Below are 26,240 nucleotides of genomic sequence, written 5' to 3' on the forward strand. Positions count from 1 at the left end.
TGACCCCTCACATCACCTCTCCATGCATATAAAAACAGCCTCCTGCTTTTAATATCCTCATTTAATGACTAGCCCCGGTCCAAAACCATTAACGTAATGACATCACACTGGCCATCTCTCTCTCTCTGACACACACATGCATGCATACTGCCCATCATACTTGGAGTTGTGACATTCTTTTGAACTACAAATAAACAATAAATTAACAGTGTTTGTGAAATTTGTTTCAATATGATGCTCATGTGTAGCCAGCTTTGTCTTGATTTTAATCCTAATAGAAGAGTTTGTGTGTGTGTTGGTAACTGCAGCAGAGTTGGGGGTTGCAGTTTCATCTTATTAATTCAAGGACAGCTCCTAATCATGCAGAGTGAATATACGTAGACATTACAGGAACATACGCATTAACCTCTTGAATATTTACGTCACGCTCGCACACATACACAAATGGGACTACTCGCACGCACGCTGAGTACACACAGGCAATTTGTAATATTGGATAGCTGACACAGTAAGATTTCATAATCTATTGACAGTGTCACAGCACAGTCATGCAAGGTGTTGGAGCTATTGATAAACACAGCACTGGCCTGTCGCCCACGTTCCTTAATCTGGGCCAGCGTAACTCAGTGTGGACGTCAGAATCGAGGCCACTCCTGATGACATCACAGGACACACGGGGGCTGAGAACTCCCCAGAGCAGAGCAGAGCTTTGTGGACTGTTTTTATACATTGTCAAATAACTAAAGATTCTGATTTTTTTTTTCCCCCTTTTTTACCCAAATGGTATATAGATGATGGAGAATACAAGAAAATTTGCATTGTGTTTATTGAATGAACTACATAAAAAAAATTACAACACTGACATTAAAGTTTTTTTTAAAAAAAACTTTGTGAATATTTATTTATTTTTAAAACACATATTAAAAAATAGAGTAAAAAGAACAACTTTGGCCATTAAAGAGCAGTCATAGGAAACATACCGTCATACATTAAAAATAAACATTAATGGACACATTTACATGTACAAAAAACAAAACTCTTTTACAAACCATAACTAAGAGTTGATGCCACATTGAAAATAATAACCAACTCAACACTGTTCTCACAACTTATAATCTCAGTCAGCAAGCTAATACAACAGATATACTATACCTGAGAACGCAATTCCCACAAAGCGATCGAGATCAACATCCCACATCCCACATCGCATTCGCAAACCATCCATATAATTTTTGTCCCTCCAATTAGAATTTTTAATATCTTGGTCGCCGTTAATGGAGATTAATGGGCGATCGCCATGGTGAATTCCAATGTCATCTATTATCATTCCAGCCTTGGTCCCAGTCCGCTCTAATTGCATCCTTAAAATGCCCTCTGCTTCGCAACCCCCAGCATCCTAAGAACAATCAATAATTTTAATTTTCGGATGCCCCCAACCCCGCTCGAATCCCTACCCTCATCCTGTGCTCATGCTCCTTTCTTCCTTTTCTGCGTGTCGATTTGTTTCCAAAGAAAATCAAATGCTTCAGAATAAAGCCGAATGGGGAATTAATTACCCATCTCGTCTATAAGCTCCTTTTGAATCCTTCGTTTGTTTGTCCGTTCGTTGGGTCGTTCGTCCCCCTAGTTTCTCTCACGTCTGCTGTGTCTTTCCTCGCTCGCCCTCTCTCTGTCTGGCGCTTGGGGGGCGCTTTCCACTCTCGCCCCCCCCCCCCCATCTTGCCACGTAATTAGCATGCAGATATGCATCGCCTGATTCGCAAGTCAAATCACCTTGCCATTTCTCCCTCTCTACATCTCTGGCTCCATTTTGATTCTTCTTATTCAAATAGGGTGTTTGATTTGGAGAACCCCCTCCTCCTTCATCTGGTCGACCCAAACACGCGCATATGAACACACACACACACAGTATATGATAACATTTCTCTTTATCTGCAGACGACAGAGCTTCGCCAGTCTCCTCCTACACTGTGCCCTGCTGCCAATAACGCAAAGCACGAATCAAGCACAATTTTTATTTGAAAATTTCCATTTTCGTGGCCATTTCAAAACACACTAGTTGTACAGCAACCTGTCTGAGGCTCAGAAGTTCCAAGTATAGCCTGTCTCTGAAATAAAGCACACAGCCATGGCAGGTTACATATGATGCATGTTCTTTTTCCCCCCACTTTTTTATGAGATCCTCTTACTTTAACGCATTCACACAGATAAGAATTGAGTATAGTGTGTGTTTTACTGCCACTGCACAAATACATTTCCCTCCTTCCGCTCTCACTCTCTCGCACACACACAGAGCATGTCTGCTTGTGCAGGAAGATGTTTGCTCAGCACATTTCAATATGAACATCATAATACTCTATCTTGTTGCCATCCGTTTTCTTGTCATAAACCAACAAGAGCCAGCAGTTTTTATTCCTGAATTCTGGGAGACACAAATCACATGAATTTTCCCACAAACTGAAATGTCTTTATGGAGGGATATATATATATAGAGAGAGAGAGGGTGAGTTGGTTTGCACTTTGTAATTTTGATTTTTGTGGAAATAGGAGTCAATATTTGACCTTTGCCACGTCGCATAAATGGAGGTCAAGTTGGAGGCCAGACCTCTATCTTTCACCGTCATTTTGCTTTAGGCTCTCATATGTGCTTGAATATCTCATCCATTGCATGCAGCGGCATATTGAAACACTGCCATTCCTTCACAGATGAAAGCGGTTGGCTGACCATTCAGCAGCTGGTGTGGCACAAGTAAAATTCTGTGTTCCAGCCGGGGAACTGTATGTCCTCACATGTGATCCCAACACACAGCACAGACACAGCAACAAGTGTCAGAGCACAGTGTAGGGGGAGGTTTCTCTCTGTGCTCATGTCTTGGTATTGTTGGCACAAGGCCAGCTGTGCCGTCTGTCTCCTCTCCCCCTTCCTCTGTCTCTCCTCCTCCAAACCAATCTGCTCTACATTTGCCATCATTACGTGCCTGCCATTCTTATGGCATATCGGAAGGCAGGCGCCAGGCGCCCTTTACCCCTCTCTCCCCTCCTCCTTCTAACGCCCCTCTCTTCACGCCCCTATTTCCGCGCCCACTTTGCCACAGAGTTCTCTGAAGGGTCCAGGTGGCATCTTGCCCTGCTTTCCTCTCACAGTGAGGACAGAAGACAAAGAAGCTCAGCGGATAGACCAAAAAACAAAAAAAACGACTTGAAAATGAGGATTGAGGATATACTCCCTTCCACATCCTGCTTGGAGCTTGCAGTGCTTCCTGTGCCCACAGGCATGTTGTTGTTGTTCTTGTTGTTGTTGTTGTTGTTGATGTTGATTTCCATACCTGTCCTTCATCTGGGTGGCTGTTGCCGTTTTAGCAAAAAAAAAAAAGAAAGGCTGAGATGTAAACCCGCGTCAAACCTTGGAACTTTCATGGCTTTTGGCGCTATTGACAGGACCCTGGTACGTCTCATATGCCCACACACTTGCAAAAATACACACACACACATACACAAGCACGCACAAACATGCTGCAGAGTGTTTCTCTCAGAGCTCCCTGCCACCTCGTCTGCCTGCTGCCTCGAAAGAACTGGGAATACAATGGGATCTACCAGAGACTTACTCATACATACACACAGACACACAGCGGATTTAATACGCACGTGCACTCACCGGTCGTTTGAGGCTGCAGGAAGGTGAATAATCAATTAAGTATTGATTTCTTGTAAGATTTTGTAAATTTCAAAGGCAAAGATAAAGAGGGTAGCTTAAGGAGAGTCGCCGCGAGCGTGAGGAGCCGCAAATTAGCCAATAAACACAGACAGTGGAATAAACGAAGGCGAACGAACGAACCGCTCGTCACTGCAATATGCTTCGCTTTTTTTCTTTCTTCTTCTTGTTTCTCTATTGTTTCTTCGTGTCACTCCAGACGAATTAATGCTGAATGCGACAATGGTTTTCTATGGAGATGAAGAGATGGCGAATGGGCGAACGAGGGTTAAAAGCAAAGGCTGCAGGAGGAGAGAGAGAGAGAGAGAGAGTGACTGGAGGACTTGGTAATTAGGCGGTTTGCAACACACACCTCATTATTATGGGGAGTATGCAAATTAAGCGGCTGGCTTTTTTCTTTTTTGTCATGGATCAGAAGGCAAGAGCTGCAAAGAAGAATTAAGAGCCATTATTCTACCCAAGGAGAGGCTGATGTATGCAAATGAGAGAGAGAGGGAGAGAGGGAGCAGGAGGAGACCAAAGAACAGTCTGTAACCACAGAGATATGCATTGGACTCCACTGCAAAGGAGAGTCAAATGCAATCCACAAATACACCCTTATTCTCCCCCCATACCCTGGAAGATTCTTCTACGTTTGCACGGGAAATAACGAAAGCGAAAACAACAATCAGACATGCACCTTTATTCCCTATCATGCCTATCTGCGCATATTGATAGGCTGCTCCGTGGATGATAATTACCTTTTGGAATATTGAATCGCGAAACGAGCCTCGGAACGAAGGAACGAGAAGAAAGGGGAGAAAAAATGAAAAAAGAGCGGAGGTATGCAAAAGGCGCTAATGATATTCAGAGCGCTGACTGTGTGTCATCTGCATGATGACAACGGCCAATTATAATGAACCATTGGCTCTCTGCCACAGATAAGTAGGAGAGAGACAAAATATGGCTGAAGAGGAGGGGTAAGCGAAAATAACTTCCCTGTTCGCTTTCTTCTTAATTTGCCGACGATATTTGCCGATTCTGCGCCATGTGGATTTACAGTAACCCAGTAATGATGCAATTTGGGGGAAAAGAAGGGAAAAAAAGATCATCTTTTCTTTAAAATGTCCCTTAAATGGAATAAAGGCCACAGAAGAAGAGAGCATCCCTCCAGGTTAAATGTATGGCTGCTTGGGTGGTATTCCATTCCATGTTGTTCAACTGGGCTTTGTTTCAGATGGCACTGGCTCCTGTACCCACCATCGCTCTGACAACCCAAAGAATCTGTTGAAAAACACATATATACACACACGCACACAAGCAAATGCACACACGGCGGCATCATTCGCAATGCCGCCCTCTCCCCTTTCTCATCACTCTACAAAATGCTTCCCCATCACAGTCTTGCATATTTGCATGCCGCCCCACCTATCACAAAGGACTAAACAGCGTTATGCAAAACAGTCCGGTATCCCCACTTGCATAGTGATAAGATGAACACTGTGAGAAGGAGGGGGGCAGGAACTGAGTGGGGGGTAAAACAAGATGGGGGGGAAGATGGAAGATATGAAGCGGTTGGGGGGGGGCGCGCACAGGGGAGCTTGTTGGCACTAAAAAGGGGGCACGTGCAGTGATACCACTCCTACTGCTTGATGACAGAAAGAGGCGGGCGTGGGAAAAGTGAGGAGTGGAGGGAGGGGAAAGGAGGGAGATGGGGGTGGGTGGCGGGGAAGACGAGGGCATGTTGGCACTAACAGGGGGCACGTGTTGCCGTAGGAGGAGGGGCGATGTGGGTGGGCGAGGTGCGGTGGGAGGCGCTGGGAAATGGGGGGTTACACGGGGGCGCGGCAGGGGGTGGCACTAAACACAGATGAGCGTCTAAGGAGGAAGGATTTTCAGATTGCGGGGCCACCTGCGTTAAGGAGGAATGTCATACCATTAAAACACAAAACACACAGCAATCGACCCTACACACACACACACACACACACACACACACACACACACACACACTTCTTATCAGATCTCAGGGGAATATGCCAGGGGGTGTGGCTGCCAAGCATGTGATGAAGCACAGCAACTTCACCATGAAATACCCATGTGTGCTTCCACAGACCTGCAGGGGTGCCAGAGACGTGTGTGCAGTCGCACATGCACATTCACACTTTTTTCTTTTTTTTTTGCATACGCAGATGTATTGGAAATCTCAGCCGTCACTCCAGATCTGGCACATAGCCGAGGATATACACCGTGTGTGCCACACACACGCATGCACGCATACTTACACATGGCCTTTTGATTTCCGTGTCACTTTGAAGGAACCGTTTTGATTCTTCAGTGAGATTTCACTCTCCTGTCTGTGATGTCTTATTACATTATACAGCAAACTGTTGCAGGAGTGGAAGATCTTGGATTTTCAGCCACTCTTGGAGCCCATTATTCACCTATCACAGCCTGCATGACGATGCGAAAAAAGAGATTGCGCTAAATAAGCGTTAATATATGCGCAACACTTATTTTTACAACTTGGGATTCATGTGCTTTTTAACAGTAATTATATAAAAATAAAGGTTTGCTGTTTGAAATGTTCTGTTTATTTTTGTTTCCAGCTGTAAAAGGTATGCCCAATGACGCCCAATTTATGATGCTCTCCTCACCTGTGGTAACTTTGTACTTTCACTGAGAAACGCAGATTTTTGCCTGTTCCTTTCCATATTTCTCCCTCTTTCTACCAGAGCACGTAAACTCATCTGGAGTTGCCTATTTGGCCTTCCACACTTCCAGTCTAGCTGAACTGTGCTTTACTTTTGTAGCAAGACCTTGACCTTGGTGACAAAAACACCCAATTGGTTTGACTGCAGTCAGGAGTTCACGTTTGCCATCTTAAAGTCATCCAGTGGCAAGTCGATTTGATTATTTTCACATTCGCTTCTAGTTTAAGAGCGATAGTAGTTTCACATGTCCTTCTTGAGATGCAAGCCTATAGCTTTTAGTCTCACTAAGTGAATCATCAGTGGCACTATCAAATTACCCTCAACAGAGACCAAAGGTTACTTAAAGGCCTTTTAGTCATCCACGCTGGCATGCCAGCTAATTTACAGCAGACTCATTAGACCGGCATTAAACACAATTTCCTGCCGACAAATTTCATTTGGTCGAAAAATCATTACCATGGCAATAATAAACAAGCCTATACAGTAGTGGCTAATGGCAATTTGAGTAACCTAATGTCGTTAGCAAGCCCCAGAAATAGCAACAGTGGCTCGAACGGCTATGATCAAAGCTCTGCTTAAGATAGATGTTGACATGATGTGTGTTAATATTACTTTGGAGTTTTTATTTCTTTTTGTTTTCTTTCTCTTTTTCTTTCTTAAGCTTTGTCTTGGGCCTGGACAATGACAGTGGAAATATAATGTTTCATAACTGTCAGTGCACAGGGTTGTGTGTAGCCTGGGGTTACTGTGCTGAACAATAAACCATAATTTGATAGATGAGAAATTACAGCGGTCCATCTACTGTGCAGGGCCCTCACCCCAGGCAACGCAATACCGCTTCAGATGATGTGTCACATTTCTCTGAGAAAGGGAGAAAAATGAAATTATTCTTTTATACTTTGTTAATAATGTCTGACTGCATTTTGAATGTAGCATCCTTGTTTGTTTTATGTAGATAAGCTAATACAATAGATGGATGTGCGCTCTCTCGGTAACACTGCCAATTATTAAAGGCCCTCTGTCCTTTAAAGCTCCATACGTCGCAGAATAAGAGGTGCTTGGAGGAATGATTCCTTCGAGTCTATATGGTGCATACTGTGTATTGCAGAGCACAGCAACGATTTATATTTAACAGCCGCTAAAAACATACCACCTTCTCTCTCCCACATGTGGAGAATCACTGCTTGATAGGAGCTATGCATCATAGCCAGTCCACCTCGGTAAGCCAGTGCATTTGCCATTAGCAAATGTATATCTCTTTGAGTGTAGCATGGATTTGCCATGTGAGCAGCTTGGAAATTATGTGTTTTCTGTGACATTGTGGCTGAGAACTACTCAGACCAACCATTAGTACCCCTGGAGCATGCTCCAGTGCTGTATCATTTGTGTCAAGCATACAGGACTGATTTGACTTGGTCCTGTGGTGAGTATATGACAGCCGTGCAAACATAATGGTTGTGATCTGACTGGAAACTTGCGCTTAAGTGTAAATTAGTGGGCAGCGCTAATAGCATGCATAAGAGGGAATGTTTTAAGTGCAAGTATTTAACTGGAAGTGCGCTGCAGTATACTGAGGCGGGTTTGTGGGGCGATGAGCAGCTATTTATCATCTCTGTTGTGTAAGCTGTTGCTTTGTGATTTCACCACTAGTGTCACTGTGAGGCTTGCGTTAACTTTTACCATGCCCACTTCTTCCAAGAAAGAAATCCATTCAAATGTGCCCCAAGCAGAGTCTGTGGCTGTCTGATCATATATATAAACTATGTACCAGGACAGTTATGCTGTTAAGTATATTATATTTTTATTGCATGCATCAAAAGCTCCAGCCAAAAGCATGGAGGCTAATCCCACTCCTTTGTTCTGCTGTGTTGTATGTCTTGTCAGACAACAGCAGCAGTGAAGTCTATGAGGGAAACATTTTGTCCTTAGTTTGAAGCTGCTGAAGCTTACATCCTCTGAAGGTGGTGATGTCATGTGAAATGAATGGCTTTTATTCTTCAGTAATTTTACGATCTTGGCATGAAACCTTATATCCTACCCCGTTCCTATTAAGGAACCCCCTACAACCCCCATTCTTTTTAACAAGAACGATCTGATAGATGTTCAGAAAGAAGTTTTTTTTTTCTCCCTTCGCCTTTGTTCTGGTCAGTGGGCTCATGCAATGTTTATTAGATTAAAAGTCAGTCACTGCAACAAGAGAAAAGGTGAAAAAAAAATGCAAAACACAAAAGGGAAGCCTATTGTACGCACTGGCAGAGCTTTCTCTGCTGGTCTTTTTATTACAAATTGAGACCAAATCACTGTGGAAGGCACCAGAGAGCGGGGGGTGGAGGGGTAGATTTGCCTGTGATTTAAAGCAGCAGTATGTAGTACAACATTTATGATCAGAACTGTGTCTGTGTCTGACAATTAACGTGACTCCAGTCAGTTTTATGGCCGGATTCAATCCAGGACTGCATTTCAGCGTGATGATCGACGACAGAGTGGACATAAATAAGAATATACATATGTGAAATCCATAAAGCCTTACCAAATGACTTATATGGAAAAGGGAAGTTTGGGTGGAAGAGTTCATCCTCCACATCTGAATTGTCACAGCAGCTTTTATAATGAACAGCACAGCTGGGGGTTGACATGTTCTGGTGCTTCATATGTGCCTGGATTGTTCTAGAAACTGAACATGACCAAAAGTCTGCTATTTTTTTAATCCTTCTACTCTGTTAGATTAGAGCTATGTAATCAAAGAAACAAATGTGTGCTAATGGAAAGACTTGTTTTTATTGAAGGTATTAAAACAGCTGGCTCTAAGTGATTGTTTTACTGCGTTCGATAAGCTCGGGATGTCTGTTGCTGCTATTCACCCATTAAATGTCTAATTGTTTGATTGCAGTCTTTATTTCCCTGTTTTCGTGTAATCACATTTCCCAGCTAAAGTTTCAATTAGCTTCCCTGTTTGTGCCTTAAAATAAAATCTTCTTCATATTTGTAATATGATTGTAAACAAGTAAGAACATGCTCATTTTAAGCAGTCACTAACTTGCTACATGAATTTAATTGGTGTGCAAAGGTAAACAGAAGTGAAGTTAATTAAACACTTTGACTTGAGATGACTAGATTCAAGATTCGTCCTATTGTTTTCTCAGTAATGTTTCTTTAATTAGCTTGACATGTTTGGGTTATGCTTTGGAGGCTTTTAATGTAACAACTGTAATTCCTCCCTCTTTGACTGTTAGCATCATGTGTTGTTAAAGCCTATGTTGATGATATTTTGAATTAGCCAGTCATGCAGAACAGTGGCCCCGAGAGAAACACACTGGAACTTAAGAAGACGTCAGCAAATAGAAAAACACTGCAAAAGCACACAGAACATAATGAAAGTTGACTAAAACAAAACAGTGTTTTGGGGAAGATGATAATGTGATGGGCCATCTGCAACAGCGTGACAGAAACCAAAACGTGAAGGATTACAATGAGACACGCTTAAAAGAAGTGGATTTTACAGTGTTGTCAGTTAGAAAAATATTAGAGTTAGGGTGTGTTTTAATTGGATGATTCATGTAATACGCAAGATACATGTTTGTTATTAGCCGTTTACTGTTAGGTTCAATCACATTGTCTGCCCCAAAACACTCCCACTTCCACTGGAGTTTCCTTACCTGGATGATTGAGCATGCACCAAGAAATGTGACCGTAGTTTTGATGGCACCTGTTAGCAGTGATGCATTTAAGTGACATACATTTCCATGGCGTAGCTTAGCTTACAATCAAGCGCAGTTTAGCTTGGCTTACACTTTTAGTGAATGTCACACATAAGCGCTGTAGGGAAAACCACACAAGCTTAGAAAGATTAAGTGTAATGTAAGTTTTAACCGTGTTAGTGTTATGCCTGTATGCCAAGTGGCCCTGAAATTGTATGTAAAATATCTGTTTTATTACTGTATTTAGCAGTCACTCATCTTAAATACCTAGTTACATGTTTTGTCACATAGTTTGGGTTGGGTGCCACTTTAACTCAATGGGTGAGCAAGTGACCACATGGTGCCACAGGACTGGAGTACAGTGGCCCTTTGCTGCGTGTCTTCCCCCTCTGGTGATTTAAAATTAACTTTTGAATAAATATATCAAATCCAAACCAAATGAAGTACACAAAATGGTCTGATAAGTGATTTAAAAGGATTTTGAAAGGGAAAAAAAATAACATGGTAGTATTGATTGGTGTAAAACGACATATGCAACAACAACAACTCCCTTTTGTTATATATATCTGCGTGACTTCTGACTGTGAGAGTCAAAGGACTGGTACAGTAGATAATGTATTGGACAATCAACATCACAGATCTCTGCCTTTCTGTCCCTTCTTCTTTCTTCCCAGCCATCAGCTGCATCATCCACCTTTCATCAGGCCACACCATTGATCCTCCACCCGGCAGGGGGTCCTTTCAGTATGCAGCCTAATGTTCTCATTATGTGTCCTGCATGGTCCCTTTGCTGATGACTGGCTGATTGCCATCTCATTAAGAGACATGGCCAGGCAGGGGAGAGAAAGACCTGTCACAGTTTAAGGAGCTCATCAGAGCACAGAAATAATACATGCTGAAGACTTGCTTCATGTCTAATGATACCTGAAGGAATATGATTTCTTTATTGGAGAAAATAGGAAGGAAGAACATTCGCTGTGTAATATAAGCTGGATATGTAGCCTTTTTGTAAATATGGTTTAAGATTGCTGGCTTAGGAACTGAATAATTTTTATGGCAATTTTGCCATTTTTAATAATTTTCTGTTTTATGTATTCACCTGAAAGATGATATTTGATCTGCAACATAACTATTTTATACCAGGGAGTTGCTGTACTGTTTAATATCAGCTTCTAAACAGTTTTATTAGGCTTTATACTCCAATCAGCCACAACACAACCTCTCCTAATACTGTAAAGGCGGAATAGGAAATCCCGCCATGACACAGAATGCTTGGGAATAGTTCAAGGAACACAACAAAAAGGACCTTATCCTTTATACTCTGCAGATCCCGATCAGGCATTCATAAGTCTGATTCATTGAAGCTGCACCTCGCAACCTCTCCAACCCACAAGGACCCAAAGGAATCGCTACCGCTATTCCAATCCCTGATACCACAGGTCAACCTCAAAGGTCGTGTGTGCATGCCCCAACAAGTCAGTGATGTTTTGGCTGCAAGAGGGGAACCTACACAACATCAAGTTTTAATGTTATAATGGCTAATTGGTGTATATGAAGTGAAGTGCACACAATATCTACAAGTCAGGTAGACAAGAACCGCCTTAAACATTCAGACTAACGTAGAAGTTGAAGTCTGAGGTGTACACTGTGAAATATCTAAAGCTTTTCACTACAGAACAAAATTTAGCAACAACTGCATCTCTAATAATCAATGACAGTGCACAATTGCACTCAGAAATAGCATTTTTGTTACCATTATCAGTTACAACTCTGGTTTTATTAGGAGATGTGCTAGTTAATGACATCCTCATTCGGTTAGCCTCCTTTTTGAGGTAGATTTTCTTCGACAGTTTGTGTGTGCGTCTGTATCTTTATTCCAGCATCCATGTGTGCTGGGGAGGCTGGGATGGGGGGTGACTGAAAATCCCAAGGTAATCTGAGGCACAAAGGCAATGTCATTATAGACATGGGAGGACATTATTCTAAAATGGCAAGTGATGCAGTGCTGAGACAGTAGATAAGGTGAGGAGAAAATGTGAAGGGAAGAGGAGAGGAGAGAGTGAACGCTTAAATTTGTCAGATAAAAACAGGCCAGGCTGGAGGATGTCACGATACAGGGTGTTGTTTTTTTTCCCCTCCCCTTCTTTTTCTTTCTTCCATGCCACCTTCTCCCTCTCTCTCTCTGACTATACCCTCCTCTCTCCTTTTTTTCTGAGGTTTATCTGACATACAATGAATGCAGCAATTTTATCTGAATAGACAAAGCAGCGGTGACATGCAGCCTCACTCTGACGATTGACCTTGAAGGAGACGAAAGGAAGGGAAATTTTTAAAAAAGGAAGAAAGAAAGAGGGGACTGGCCATGGTTGTTACTGCCTCTGTCTGTCTTTTGCAACTCTCTGGGCTATTTTAATATCATCTCCCTAATGCTGTGTTTGTGGAGCCGTTTTCTAAACCTTGTTGTCTTGTAATTCTTCTTGTCATTTAACCTGATAGAGCTCTGCTTCCAGTGTGGTTTTGAATGAGTCCTGGACAAGATAAGGTTAAAAATAGAACGGTAAATTGTAAACACAATAATGGAGAACTTAATCTTAAATCAGTAAAATAAACTAATGAGATAACTGAGAGAGTCTGGGTCTGTTTTGTTACTTGGCATCCTGTTTTTGTTATTGCTGCACGAGCTCCCGGGACCGGGTGTATGGACGATGTGTATGTGCAAAGGCCTGTTCTCACACATTAGCTGATATTTATAAAGAGGTGAGAATGTGCGCACACCCACTCATACTTCAGATCACGTGTGGATGATTTTATGTTTTGCTTTGAGCAGGACAACCCTGATACAGAGAGGTGGAGATGAAAAATAAGGTGATAGAATTTAACTTAAAAAAAAAACACAATTTCACAGGGCTTGCATTTCTTATTACGATTTCTTCCCCTGTTCACAGCGATACACAAAAACTAATATTAAAATGTACAATTTAACATTCATAATCTGTCTAGTAAACAATTGTGTATGCACTAAATTGCATTAGCCTTCATATTTGCTTTTATTTAGGTATGTATGTTTTGGGTTGTTTTTTTTTTTTTTTGGAGGGTTCACTGTGGATGCTATAAGCAGTTGCAGCCATGCATAACAGCCCTGGCTGCTGCTCAGGCATACTTGGAGGATCTTGCTGATGTGTCTGTAGTCCCTATGCTTCTTCTTTTTTTTCTTTTACAATTTTATCCGGCCCTTGATATCACAGCTGCAGCAGAGTACAATGCCGCATATTACAAAAACAGTCCTGAAAATGTGAATGAAAGGGCTTCGTTCCAAATGAAACCGGAGAAACCTCAACAAGCTATAATGTAACAATGATGCAAAATAAATAAATAAATAAATAAATAAATAAATGTATATATATATATATATATATATGTATATATATATATATATAAAATGTTGCACTGAGAAGTCAAGACTTACTTTTACAGACTTAAGGGAAAGAAGCTGTCTTGTTCATACCCCTATTGCTTGCACTACACCTACGCGTACAATCAACAGCTGGATTCAACAAGTTCTCGCATGTTCTCCTGAGTCTTAAGTCATCTTGCAAAATTTAAGATGTCACAGTCTGATCTTGAGGTAGGCGAACAAGGTTGTTAGAATAACAGGCATAATAATAATTTACAGAATTTAATGTCAAAATAAAACCAAGAACCCAAAGTAATGAAATCTGCCTCCCACTTTTTATTTCTTTTTTTGGATCTAGTCTTGAAATAGGTTGCTTCATTGGCAGACTCTGGATCCATGTGATAACGTTATTGATTTATCTTTTAGTGAAATAAAAGCTGAAATAGTAAGGGAACACCAGCAGATTTAATAGAGTTTCATTTTGTCTAATGCGGTCCTCGGTCCTTGTGCTGCCGATAGGACTCTGTGACTGTGTAGCTGGGAACATTTCTTTCCACTAGCATTTCTCATAGTTACAGTAAAAGTATCTGCTGCCAATATGTACTCATTAATTAGTCATTTAGTGGCTCTGTGGCTCACCACCATTACACATTATCACACGCAGACTGCAGTACAATTGATAAACAGCCCACTTGTTAACACCACAGAAGATATTAGCAAGCAGGCTGTTTCTTTCTTTGTTCTTGGTTGTGATTACAAGTTATTCACTTTACTTTCTCCATTATTAATAATGTTTGTAAGAACAAAACTCAAACCAGTGACGAATGCACGCAGCATCAACCTTTCCAACATCTACGGACTTCTAACCCAGGGTAGCAGCTGCCTGATGTCACCTGGAGTGCGCGTGTTGAGCTTAACACACTTTGGCACACCTAAATTTTGTAGTCTAGGGCTGCACATTGAAGTGGAACAGGGTTATATGTGGCCCGCAGCTGGCTTCTTCACTTGTGATGGGATATTACTTGCAGCACAAACCCGAGTTCTGACCAAGTCAATTAGCAGATGTGTTCTGACATCGTAGCATAAACATCAGGTTTCGCCACACTGAGAACATGGCACGGGCAGATTTGTTGGAAATTTCTAGAAGTAATTTTAAATGTCAGCAACTCCCTGTGTCAGTGATCGCAACTGGAAACAGGAAAGGAGTCTTTTCACTAATTGGCCCACATTGGATCACAGTGGTGAACATAAAGCAGGGCAAGTACTGGAGGAAACGTATGTGATGAAAGAAAAAAAAGGAATTTACATGCAAAGAAATTAATATACACACTTTTGTTATTTTAGGCATTCTGTCTGTAAACACAAAAGCTCACAAAATTTTGAATGAATTCTGATCAAATTTTGCCTGGGTGTAAAATTGGGTCTTCAAGGTCAACTTAATGATTTATTGGTGGGGAACTGAACAAAGCCTTACAACGTAGAACTTACAGGTGTGCTGAGTATTATCAACATATAGACCTGAACTCTCCTTCAAGATCAATGGATTGATCTGATGGTCAAAGTGATTTTTTTTTCTTTTACAAACTTGTGATCAATTTTTGATTTTTTCAGTTGATATTTATAATAAACAAACTGAACAGTGAAATAAAATGAATCTTACACATGTACTATAGCCACATAAAAACAAGAATAAATATGAAATAATTACACTCAAACTTATGTCGTGTATATAAAATGGGTTTCAGTGGGGAAAATACTAAAAGCCGTCACTTTGCGCTTGTTTTTACTGCACTGCAAACTTCTTAAAGTCCTTAATGTTACTTAATTCATTTTTATTTTTTAAAATTTGATCAGTTTCCTCAGAAACTCAGATGAAGCCCAAGAATTCAAGGGGAAAGAGTCATTGTGCATTTAAAGACAGAAGACCAGACCAATTCCAACTGAAAAAAGTAAACAGTCATTGGACGAAGCTTATTTTATTGTCAGGAACTAAAAGTACAAAAAGGTTATTATTTTGGACCATTTTCCTTGTTTGTCCTGTTATTATTGCTATATTAGCTTTGAGTTTACAGGCTGTACTTGAGCTTTGGAAATGATAGACGTGTTAATTTAGGCACTGCCTTTACAAACCTGATTTGAGTTAGCAGCTTATGTTGCCATGTTCTCCACTAATAACACACGCTGGCACACAAGACCCGAGTCTCACTGTGACACTGTCACCTTTCGAATAGAGAGGAGAAAATATCATTTTTTCCGCAACCTTTATGGAGCTTTTACTACACCGAGGAGCAAAGTCAGTATGCAAGTATGCAACGGATGCAAAGACATATCTTTCTTAGTCCAAAAGTAAACCTTTTCTATATACCCTTTTTCCTGGCTCTTAGGTAAGAGCAAATAGATTGTTGTATTAACAGATTGCATTGAGAGAGGTTCTTTTGCATATTTTTTAGACCGTTTACTTATTAAACATCTAAAAAAATTTGCTCATATTTTGCTACTAAATGTCCTTTTCTATTGGACGTTTAAAAAATAAATACTGTATATAACTACATTTTTTCCACAACATGTTTGGCATCTGCATTTATAGTTTGAGTATGTATCATATTAGCTTATAAAGAGCTGATATCTAGAAGTGACCCTTGGTTTAGACAAACAACATCCTGTGACATTAATTGACCAGTCACTAGGCCTCCGTTACAGCAGGTGTGTAACTCGATCCAGACAGTGATCTTTTAATCTGTTAATGTGAAGGGACGAATAATCCCACATCTGGAAGTTTTACTACTCTGTAATTACAGATCTGTTATGAGCAGCCCCCTGAGCCTCGGAGAAAAAGAATGACCTGCATTCAGCTCCCCACCAAGACAGACACGATAACATTTAGAGGGGATGAAATTTGTGTTAATTTCAGACGACTTGCCTTTTCCAAACCAATTTGTGTTTCGCTCTGTTTGTTGACATTGCTTCTAATGTGATGACTGTGACATGTATTTCCACAACAGATGGATTAATGTTTTTCTTTTTCTCCGTCTATTTTTTTCCCTCTTTTTTTCTTTCCCCCCCTTTTTTTTCTCTGTCTCTCCCTCGCTCTGTTTCTCTTGCTTGCAGGATTTCAACTAGACAGGTGCTTCCTGTCCGGACTTTGACATAAAATTAAACACTAGTCCAGATGTGAAGTGTGTGTGTCTGCAAGTGTGTGCATGCGTGCACGTGTCTAAGACAGACAGAGGGAAGCCATGTTTCTGGTGCCCGGCCTGGTCATTTCGCTGCAGTTGAAAGAACAAAGAATGAAAAGAAATAAAACAAGGCAGACAGAAGAAGAGGCAGGGCACTAAAGAGAGTAGCCGTGGAGGAAAATTAGTGACAAATGCAGTGAAGAAGTTAACCTTCCACGAACCGATCGCTCGATAAACACACGATAAACTGTTTTTGCTCCTTAAATTTGTTTTAAATTTGCCACCCAAAGTTATTTCAGTTGCAAATGTGAATGCTGACATTTAGAATTAAGGAGTTTAAATAGATGTGGCACCGCGTCACTTGTGTCCACTTCCCATGCACAAAAAGCCGATTCCTTTTCCTTAATTTCAGTTTCAGGCTGATTCCAGGTGAATGGCATCACAATGCGGCTTTGAAACACTGATTAAATACAGTTGTCTAAAAGATCTGCTTTTCTTTTCTTCTTTTGCTTTTTGCTTTTCTTGTCCTTGTCCTGAATGGAGAGACCGGAGAAGAGGAAAAGAGGGAGAGAAATGGAAAGGTCATGAGTGATGGATGCTTTGTGTGTGTCTGTCATTCCCAATTACTGAACTTTGCCTTTTAAAGCGTCGCTCAGATGCATTTCTCATTTCTGCCTTTCTGACTGATGAAGAGCAGACTCTGACTGGGGGCCACTGTGTGTTTAAAAAAAACTGCCTCACTAGTCATTCAGTATTTACTTCAGATACAATACACCGCAGCGGCCGCTCCTGCTCTGCAGCGTTCCTCCAACACAACTTTTTCTTCATTTGTATTCATTCTCCTGTTCCGTTTTCAAATGTATAGTTTCCCTGTGCTCAGGTCTGTTATGGCACGATGCAAAGAAAAATTAGATTACATATTTTGTTTTTAAAAAGAGAGAGAAAGAGAGAGAGAAGAAATGTTCAAAGCTGCAAAAATACATCACAGGGAAAAGACTCTTTGGAGGGAGGTTGCACTTTGATACTGGGCAGCGCAGATGAATAGAATACCCACACTCGGTGCACCCAGCCAGTCTCTTTTAAAGCTTATCGCAGTTATTAATCCCTGAGACAAAATGCTTCCGAACAACCACGAACTTTGGAACGCTCAGAAAATTACACTTTAGGGTTTTACTTGAAGGAGTAAACAGTTTTGAATAACCTTTTACAAACAGCCAGAAAAAACAAAATCACCAACAGGGCGCAGACTGTTAAACTTCGTTTCTATGCGATTTGCATTTATCCAAGATTTTTTCTCCCTTTTTTTAAGAGTAGAAAAACGTTCCGTATGCTCCCAGCTCCCGTGGATCGGCTCCTCTCCTTTCTTTGTGGGCATTTTTCTTTTCAAAATATCTTCTTGATACAAATGTTTAAAAATGTTTCAACTGCCTATAGCCAGGAAAACACGGACTATACAGCCACCCTTTTGTAGTCTTCTGTGTTATTTTTAACAGGAAAGAAAGAGGAGAGGGACAGGTGCTATGGCAGGCAGCTAGGTTAATCTCCTCTGTGCTCTGTCAGCCTCCTCGCAAAACTTTAAAAAGTGTCATGTTGGCTGGCTGTAATATCGTGACACTCTACAGACATAGGAAGAAGAGGTGGGAGAGAGGAAGGACGTGAGGAAACAGAGACTGAAGACAGAGGAGGAGGAATGAAGAAAGAAAAAACTGTTGAGCGAAAAATAATATATATATATGCCACACACAAAAACAACAGAATCCTCCAATACCTTCCTCCTGTGTGATTTTTTTTTTGTCCCCCACCTACAGACTATATTAAAATCATTCCCTGTTAATACATCTATTTTCTGCTCGTGAAAACCTCCCTATGTGTCACAATAAAGGTGGAGGTGGTTTGTGAGGTCGGCCTGAGGAGAGCTTTACGAGACAAGCTGCACTGATATATGGCTCGCGGAGACTCCATTAAAACCCTGGACCTGCGCCATTTGGGAAAATGGAGGTCACTCATTCTAGGGTCACGTGACATCTATAAAATCAAACTTTTTCTTACTATCTGGTCATATATCAACCCCCCCCAACAGCCCCTTTTTTGCCTTTTTTCCCCCACTAATGCTTGAATCTTAAACAATAGGTCCAGGGTTGAGGATGATCGTTTTTCAAGAGGTAGAAGGGGAGGCTGCTCTGTGTGTGTGTGTGTGTGTGTGTGTGTGTGTGTGTGTGTGTGTGTGTGTGTGTGTGTGTGTGTGTGTGTGTGTGTGTGTGTGTGTGTGTGTGTTTGTGTATGCACTGGAGGGTTGGCAAAAGGGAACAGGGTGTGATGTTCAGTTTTTGATAAATGTACCATATCAGATCTGCAGAGGAGCATAAGTAGAACAATCTGCAGTTGGTAATCTCGGAAAGATGAGAACAGGTGTGCAAAGGAATGGTTGGGAGTCCTTTTTTTCCTACTCTGTCATCTCTCCTTTCCTCTCCTCCATCACTTTTTTTCTGGTGTTTTTTTCTATTCTCCGTGCTCAGCTTCTCGGTTTCTTCCCTCTCTGCAGGTTACCTAATTAAAGTGACTTCACGCTTTCTCCCTTACTCACCTATTATTGTCTCTGTCTCTTGCACTCTTTCTGACTTTCTGTTTTTCCCACTCTCATTCTTTGTTAGAATCTTAAACTTGTCTTAAACTTATCCCTTTTCCCTTTACTCCAGCTCCTGTCTCCCCTCATACTGTATACCCTTAAAAACCCAAGAAACATGTCATTTGCTATCTCTCCCTCGCTCTTCCTCTCTGGTTCCCCCCTTCCCTTATCTTCATGTCTCTTTAAGCCAGAGTGTGTGTCCTGTCTGTCTACGTGTGGCTCCCGGCTCCCTAGGGCAGCATTTCCAGGCTTCATTTGTTTGAGGGCTTTCTAATCTGGGGACTGGGACAACCTCAGTCCACCGTGCCCTCGTCAATCATCCTCGAAGAAGGAGCAGAGAAGAGGTGAAGAAGGAGTAGAGAGAAGCATGAAGACTGGAGGTGATGGCATGATTAGTTATCTGTCCTCGGTCTTGCCCACCCGCCCCATTGCCAGCGACTACAACTCCCTCCATCTTTCCCATCTCTCGCTTTCTCCCTCCTTCCACCTTTTCCCTGGCTTTCCCCTCACTGTCTCTCAATCTATCTTACCTCCTTATCTCGCTTTCCCTACTCCTCTCTCCTGCATCCTGAGCGCTAGCCTGTAGCGCCAGCAATCGCTCTGTCCGTCGGTCTATTTATCTGTCTGTCTGATTGTCTGACCTCAGCCCCGACGGTGGTCCCTTTTGTATCTCTGGACAAATGAGGATGACCTTTTATTGTAAAACAGACACCTATGGGGAGGGATGAAAGCGCCAGTGTTTAAATTAACAACAGAAAGAAGAGAGGGAGAGGGAGGCCATCTCAAACAGAGAGGGAGTTTGCAGAGATGGAGAGAGAGTGTAAAGTTTTTGAAGTTCTAATAATTATAGAACAGTGTTTGTGTCAAACTGGCATGGCCACTGTTCAATAATAAAGTCCCCTACCTGGCTGGCAGCTATTGATGAACAGTGGTGGAACAGTGAGGAGCGGACCTCTTGAACGTGCCCCGGACCCATCAGTATGGGTGCATGAATTATAAATGGCATTGACAGTGGAGGCCATAAGAGTAGACAGAGTATTATTGCACATGAAGGTCCATTCTGATTTTGATTATTTTTATTCCAGGGGGCTCACAAAAGGCCAGGAGACCGTTGGTGAATATTCTAAAAGGGCACGGGGCTGAGATGGGCTTGATGGCAGGCTTTGATTTCTGGCTAATAGCCACTTCAAACAGGCCGGGATGGCTCGGAGACAGGGGAGGAGGATGACACCGGGGCTAAAGGACAGAAGGACATGGGACGCACACAAAGGAAGGCCACACAAACCGCATTCACGGAAGACATGTTGCGTTTTACAGCTTCAACATTTAGCTGACATTCGTATGGTCCAGCTGGACAAATACAACGGGTCACGCGCGTGTCTAAAAGCCAAATACACTTATTTAAAGTCATGAAATATGAATCTACAGTAAAAGCAAGTGCTTTTGGTTGCAACAAAGAAGTAACAGTTTATTTTTGTTTTAGCAATCCACACACAGAGATCTTTTTTCATGGCAACATGACACCAAGCTGTGCACTATACTTCTTCAGTTCTGTTCTCCAAGTTGGCAGATTTCATCAGTCAGAGTATGGACGCACCTAAATGAATACAGGGTAAAATGTAATATCTAAAACCAGAAGCAAGTATTCTTCTGAAAGTGTGCAAAATGACCCTTTATATATAATCCATTTCAAAGTTTACAACTCAAGTCTTCAGAAACCTTCTTTTCCCTTTTTTACAAACACACACACAAGATCACATCATGAGCATGGAATCATTTGGCTGCTTGTGTGACCTGCACGACTAAAATAAAGGCCTCTGGGTAGTGAGACAAAGCCTGGACTATAGGGTGCACTCAATATGGCAAAATGAAGGTAATCCACTGCAACAAACACACAATATAAATCTTCCTTAAGGTCCAATTCCACCCCCTCTTCATCATAACTGCCTCTTATTCATTAAGCACACAGAAACACACCAATTTATACTCTTATCACACACACATACACACCAACCGGGACTGCCACACGACCGAGAGCGCTTCCACGCCACAGTCACACCCTCTCTCTTTTTTAATTGCAAAGAATGGGCCTTGGTAGGTCACACAAAACAAATCAATAGCTCTAAAAGAAATATTCAAATGTGACCTAGAAAACAGAGCTCGTGCTCCCATTTTATCATTGATTTTTGATGCAAGGCGATTTAGTTTTGCGAGATTATTTTTTTATTAGTATTATTTTTCTTCTTTCTTTTTTTTTCCCAGCACATAAATATTTACTCCAAAGATAAAGCACAAGTGCGGGAGAATGAATATTGAATTTGGAGGTAAGCATGTGTGTATGATCCAATATCCATCCAAAGAGAGGCTGTACATTGTCTCAGTCAGAAAGGCAATATAAATATAAGCATATTTGTTAGAGCCAGGGTCAATACCATAAGGTGGATATGGTTTGTGCCTCTGAGGCTGCTTAGCGAGATAGTTTGAAATCAATGGTGTGTCTGGCACCCAGCTCATTGTCTGATTACGGTTTTGTTTCTCACAGCTACCAGATTAATGTAGTTTTTCTGATTCAATCAAGGAAGAATCTCATGTCTTACTTTTTTAACACTAAAACTTTTAAAGCAAGCTTCTCAATATTTCATTAAAAAAAATAAAGACGTTTGCTGTGTATGCGGGCTATTTATTTATTTTTGCTTCACAGATGAGCCGTCACACATTTTCACCTGAGAGCTGCCCAGTACAGCACGGTCTTCATCTGGGACAGGTTTCACGAGAGCAACTGGGAACTGAGAGCTCACCTGGGGGTTAAAACTAGCAGCTTTACCAGTTGGCTGGTTCTTCAACCTCTACATTCATTCATTTAAAGCATTACCCCAAACTGTGATGGTTTTCGGAAGGTTTTGAAGTAGGCATACAGATTAGTTTCTCTATTTTGACAAAGCTGCAAACTCAGCTGTTTGTGATGGGGTTTTTACTCTTACCTGGTCTTTGCAGGTCTCTTTTCTCATATGTTCTGGACTCATCTTTATGTGTGTGCATATTAGTGTGTGTGTGTTAGGTTAGGTTCAGGTATGTGTGCATGTGTGGGGGTTTTTTTGTTGGGTTTTTTTTGTGAGTTAGGAGATGAAGAGGATATAAGCCTGGATTAAGTTCAGAGGATGATTTTTATCCTTGCAGGGGGTCTCTAAACGCTAAGAGACTGATGCAAGGTGACCCTGTCTGGACACACACACACACACACGGGCCTTTAAAGGAAACATGCAATCATCATGCACTTACCAATGAACACATCCATGCACAAACACATAAACTCATCCTTGCAAAAGGCAAGACGCATGGGAGAAAAGAGTCTAAGAAGGAACATGCAATCATCATGTGCACACACGCACGCACGCACGGAGGGCACACATGCACAAACATACAGGTGTGTCATGATCCACAAATAGGGATTATATAGTGCTGACGTTAGAAGTGAAATAAAGAAGGCTCTGCCAAAGCTTACTCTTCATTGTCACGCCGATAACACTATCAGTATTGACAGCGGATAGAATCGCGCCTTCAATAACTTCCACTTCCTTTTTTTAAAATTCCTTTTTTTGTGTTTTCTATTTGAGCGTCCCACTTTTATATGTCTATTAAAGTTGCACTGATTGCGCGAGTGAATGACCTACTGTGTACTCAGCACAGAATAAACATGGAAGCTCAGTTAATTCAGCTCACTTGCACTTCCAGCAGTTTTTCCACCTTTGCCCTCATGTTCAGAAGCAAAGGGAGAAACAAAGGGAGATATGTCACCCTGTCATTTTATCATTTCATTTCCCAAATGAGCATCAACAGCGTTTCACGGAAAGCTGATTGTGACGGGATTTCTCTTTGTTCTCCGTCATTAGCGCTTAAGATAAGCAACAAACATGCAACCTGGATCTTGCCTCGCTTATATCTCCTAGTCCACCTCCTTTTCACTGACTTCCTCCTTTTTCCAGCCCTGTGTCCACATCTGAAGCGCTGATCAGATTTGGCCGTTGGAAATGAGATTTCGAGGGCTAAGCATGACCTTTGCTTACTCTGTCTTGCTGTGTCTTTCTGTCTGTCTTGTGACATTTCTGCTGTATGCGCAAACAGGTGCAGACACCCGTGTTCGCATGTACACAGCGTGTTCCTTTGTGACGCATCAACACACTTTTATTAAGAATGAAAACAGCGCAGGAACAGAACAATAAGAGAAACAAAGATGACAGAATGTGGATAAAACAGGCAACATAGTGCAAACTGGGTGTTTGCCTTTACGAGACTGGGGCCTTTGGGTCTTGACTTGGTCTTTGAGGTGGAAGTGTGGGTGTTAGCTCTGATCTAAAGAGCAGGTACAAACTCTGTTTATGTACTATGCTTACATATATTGTAAAACAACACGCTCTGTGGGAACTAAGTCACTTCTTTTTGTCAAGAGAAACTCAGCTCAGTGTGAGGCTGTGGCTAGTTTACTGTGTACGGTGTGTTAGTGGTGGGGAGCACCTGCACCTGCATGGGTTTTCCTCTGAAACTTCTCCAGCAGTCCAAAGATGTGTGTGTTTCTAAAGTGGCCATAGCTGTAGATGTAAGCTATTTAAACCAAAAGAAATAATGCTTAGAATTCAACACAGGAGTGAACTAACCAGTAGAAAAGCTGTACACTCCAAAGCACTTTGTTCTTTAGGATGATCCTGTTGTCTTTCTGCTTCTGCCTCCATCGTCTGTCCAATTTAGCCCCTTATCTGTAGACAGCATACCCACCCTGACAGTCCTTCCAATGGTCTTTAGGGTAAACCAGTGTCGCATTTAAGTATCCAAAAAGTCAACCTTAACATCTAAAGAAGCTGTCATGTGGTGCAGATGATTACTACTTCATATGATACCATGATCTGCCACTTAAAAAGAATATGATACAGTAGGTATTAAATGGTGGCTTGCCCCCATATTTTTTCCCTTTAGCAGCGACATGAAGGGAAATTTAATAATGAATTCACTGTTTTCTGTGGCCACTTGCCCTTTTGCCTCCATGTCGCATTGTGTTTCGCCTTTCCCCCCCTTACCTGTCCCTTTGTGTTCTTTTATCTGCTCAGCTGTAAACATAAAAGAATCTGTATCCCACTCCAGCTGTGCTGCTTCACCTTGAAGAAGAACAGCCCCCCACCTCTCCTTCCTTATACATATCATTTCAAACAAGTATTTCATTCAGGGATGGTAATCAGACAGTCCGTTACACACACACACACACACACACACACACACACACACACACACACACACACACACACACACACACACACACACACACAAAGTAATGGCAGTAAGTGATTAGGTTCACAGATGAGGGATCATTTTTGTCCATTTTCTGGGAAACAGTGATTGCTCCCAGCATTCATTAACAAATCGCAGAGGTCAAATGATTCAGAGGCAGCAGCCGCTCATTTAAAAGCCCCTTACACAGTCCAAGATGACTAAAATGACACTGCAGATTAACAGACATGCCGCTAAACTAGTCCAACAGATGAAAAGGACGCAGTGTTACTGCCTCCTCAGTGTGTCTTGGTAGTTTACGGAAATGTGGAAAACGGCAAAACTATACGTCGTTGTTAATTGTCAACATGAAATAGCTGCATTTTTAGGAAGGGGGTAAAAAAATAGCCGTTTGTTGTGCTGGAGCTGCAGAGAACACATCGCACAAAAGGCTATTTGAATGGCACTGTGTGCGAATGTATCATTGAAATGTGTAATCCCCGAGCAGCCGGGGAGCTGTGTGTGATGGAGAGAGCCGGGCTTCATCATAGCCTCCACGGGAGGCTGGAGGAGTCCAGAGTGAGAGAGGCAGACAGAGATGGAGCAAGAGGAGGAGGGGTGGAGGAGAGACACCATACTGACAGTATGAATGATACATCATATGATTGTCTTGGACAGAGCTGTTCTCTCTGAGTGCCTATACTGCACTCTCCAACTGTCCTCCATTTCACAAGCCCTGTTGCACTGATTTATTACACTCAACAAAACTGCTATAGACTCGACTCTGTGTTGCCCATAAGTTTTCAAACTTTCTCACCGGGAGATATTCCTGGAATATTTATATTTTTTGCTACGCTGTACAGCTTTGTTTTTGTCTTGCTCATGGTGATGGACAATCAACCACGAGCAAGCCTGTGAAGTTTTAAATATCAACGGTGATCCTGTTTATTAATCATTCCTTCGACTCCATCACCGTGTAATGTTCACGGCTCTTACTTAAGTGCTTTTGATTTTGTGATTGAATTTTTGTATGTGCCTGCCACTGGACAGATCGATAGAAAAAAACAAAACAAATGCAGATGGCAAATTAATTTTGGTTTCGTGTACTATCGAACTGTCAATAACGCTCAATAGTCTTTGAGCTGTGGTGTCTTCCGTTTCCTCAACAAGCAAAGGGGCCGGAGTAAACACGTGTCATCATTCGGATAACAGGAATGGCGTGTTTGCGGGATGTAGGTTACATTTCAGAAGTTTGAAAGGCCAGCGAAAGCTACCATCTGTAAATTATTGAAGACGTAAGGGATAGGAAGGAGAATATGAGTGAGTAGCATTTAGAGTTCAGGAGAGGGAGAGAGACGCGGCCAGCTCGCGTTGCAGTTCTGTGTATGACTACGATGGGAAATCCATACACCCTAACCTTTCTTTGTCTGTAGTTTTATTGAAATTGAGCGGTCAGGGGGACAGTTCCATCAGAACGATGTCGAGCGGATTCAGCCACTTCTGATTCCCGACCTGCTTTATTCTTCAACCTACAAAAAGTCTGTTTGCATCATACGTGGATGACGAAGACTCATAATAGGTGAAATTCTCCTTCCCAGTTCTCACGCACAGCCTCTTTTACAGTTGATGGAAACCCACTCTCCTGATAACAAGTGTTTTTGTGCAACTAGTATGCCAGAAAGCCG

Source organism: Rhamphochromis longiceps, linkage group LG9, assembly GCF_057381845.1.
Source record: "Rhamphochromis longiceps isolate RC_006_pf linkage group LG9, R_longiceps_female_GT1.1, whole genome shotgun sequence".
NCBI lineage: Eukaryota > Metazoa > Chordata > Actinopteri > Cichliformes > Cichlidae > Rhamphochromis > Rhamphochromis longiceps.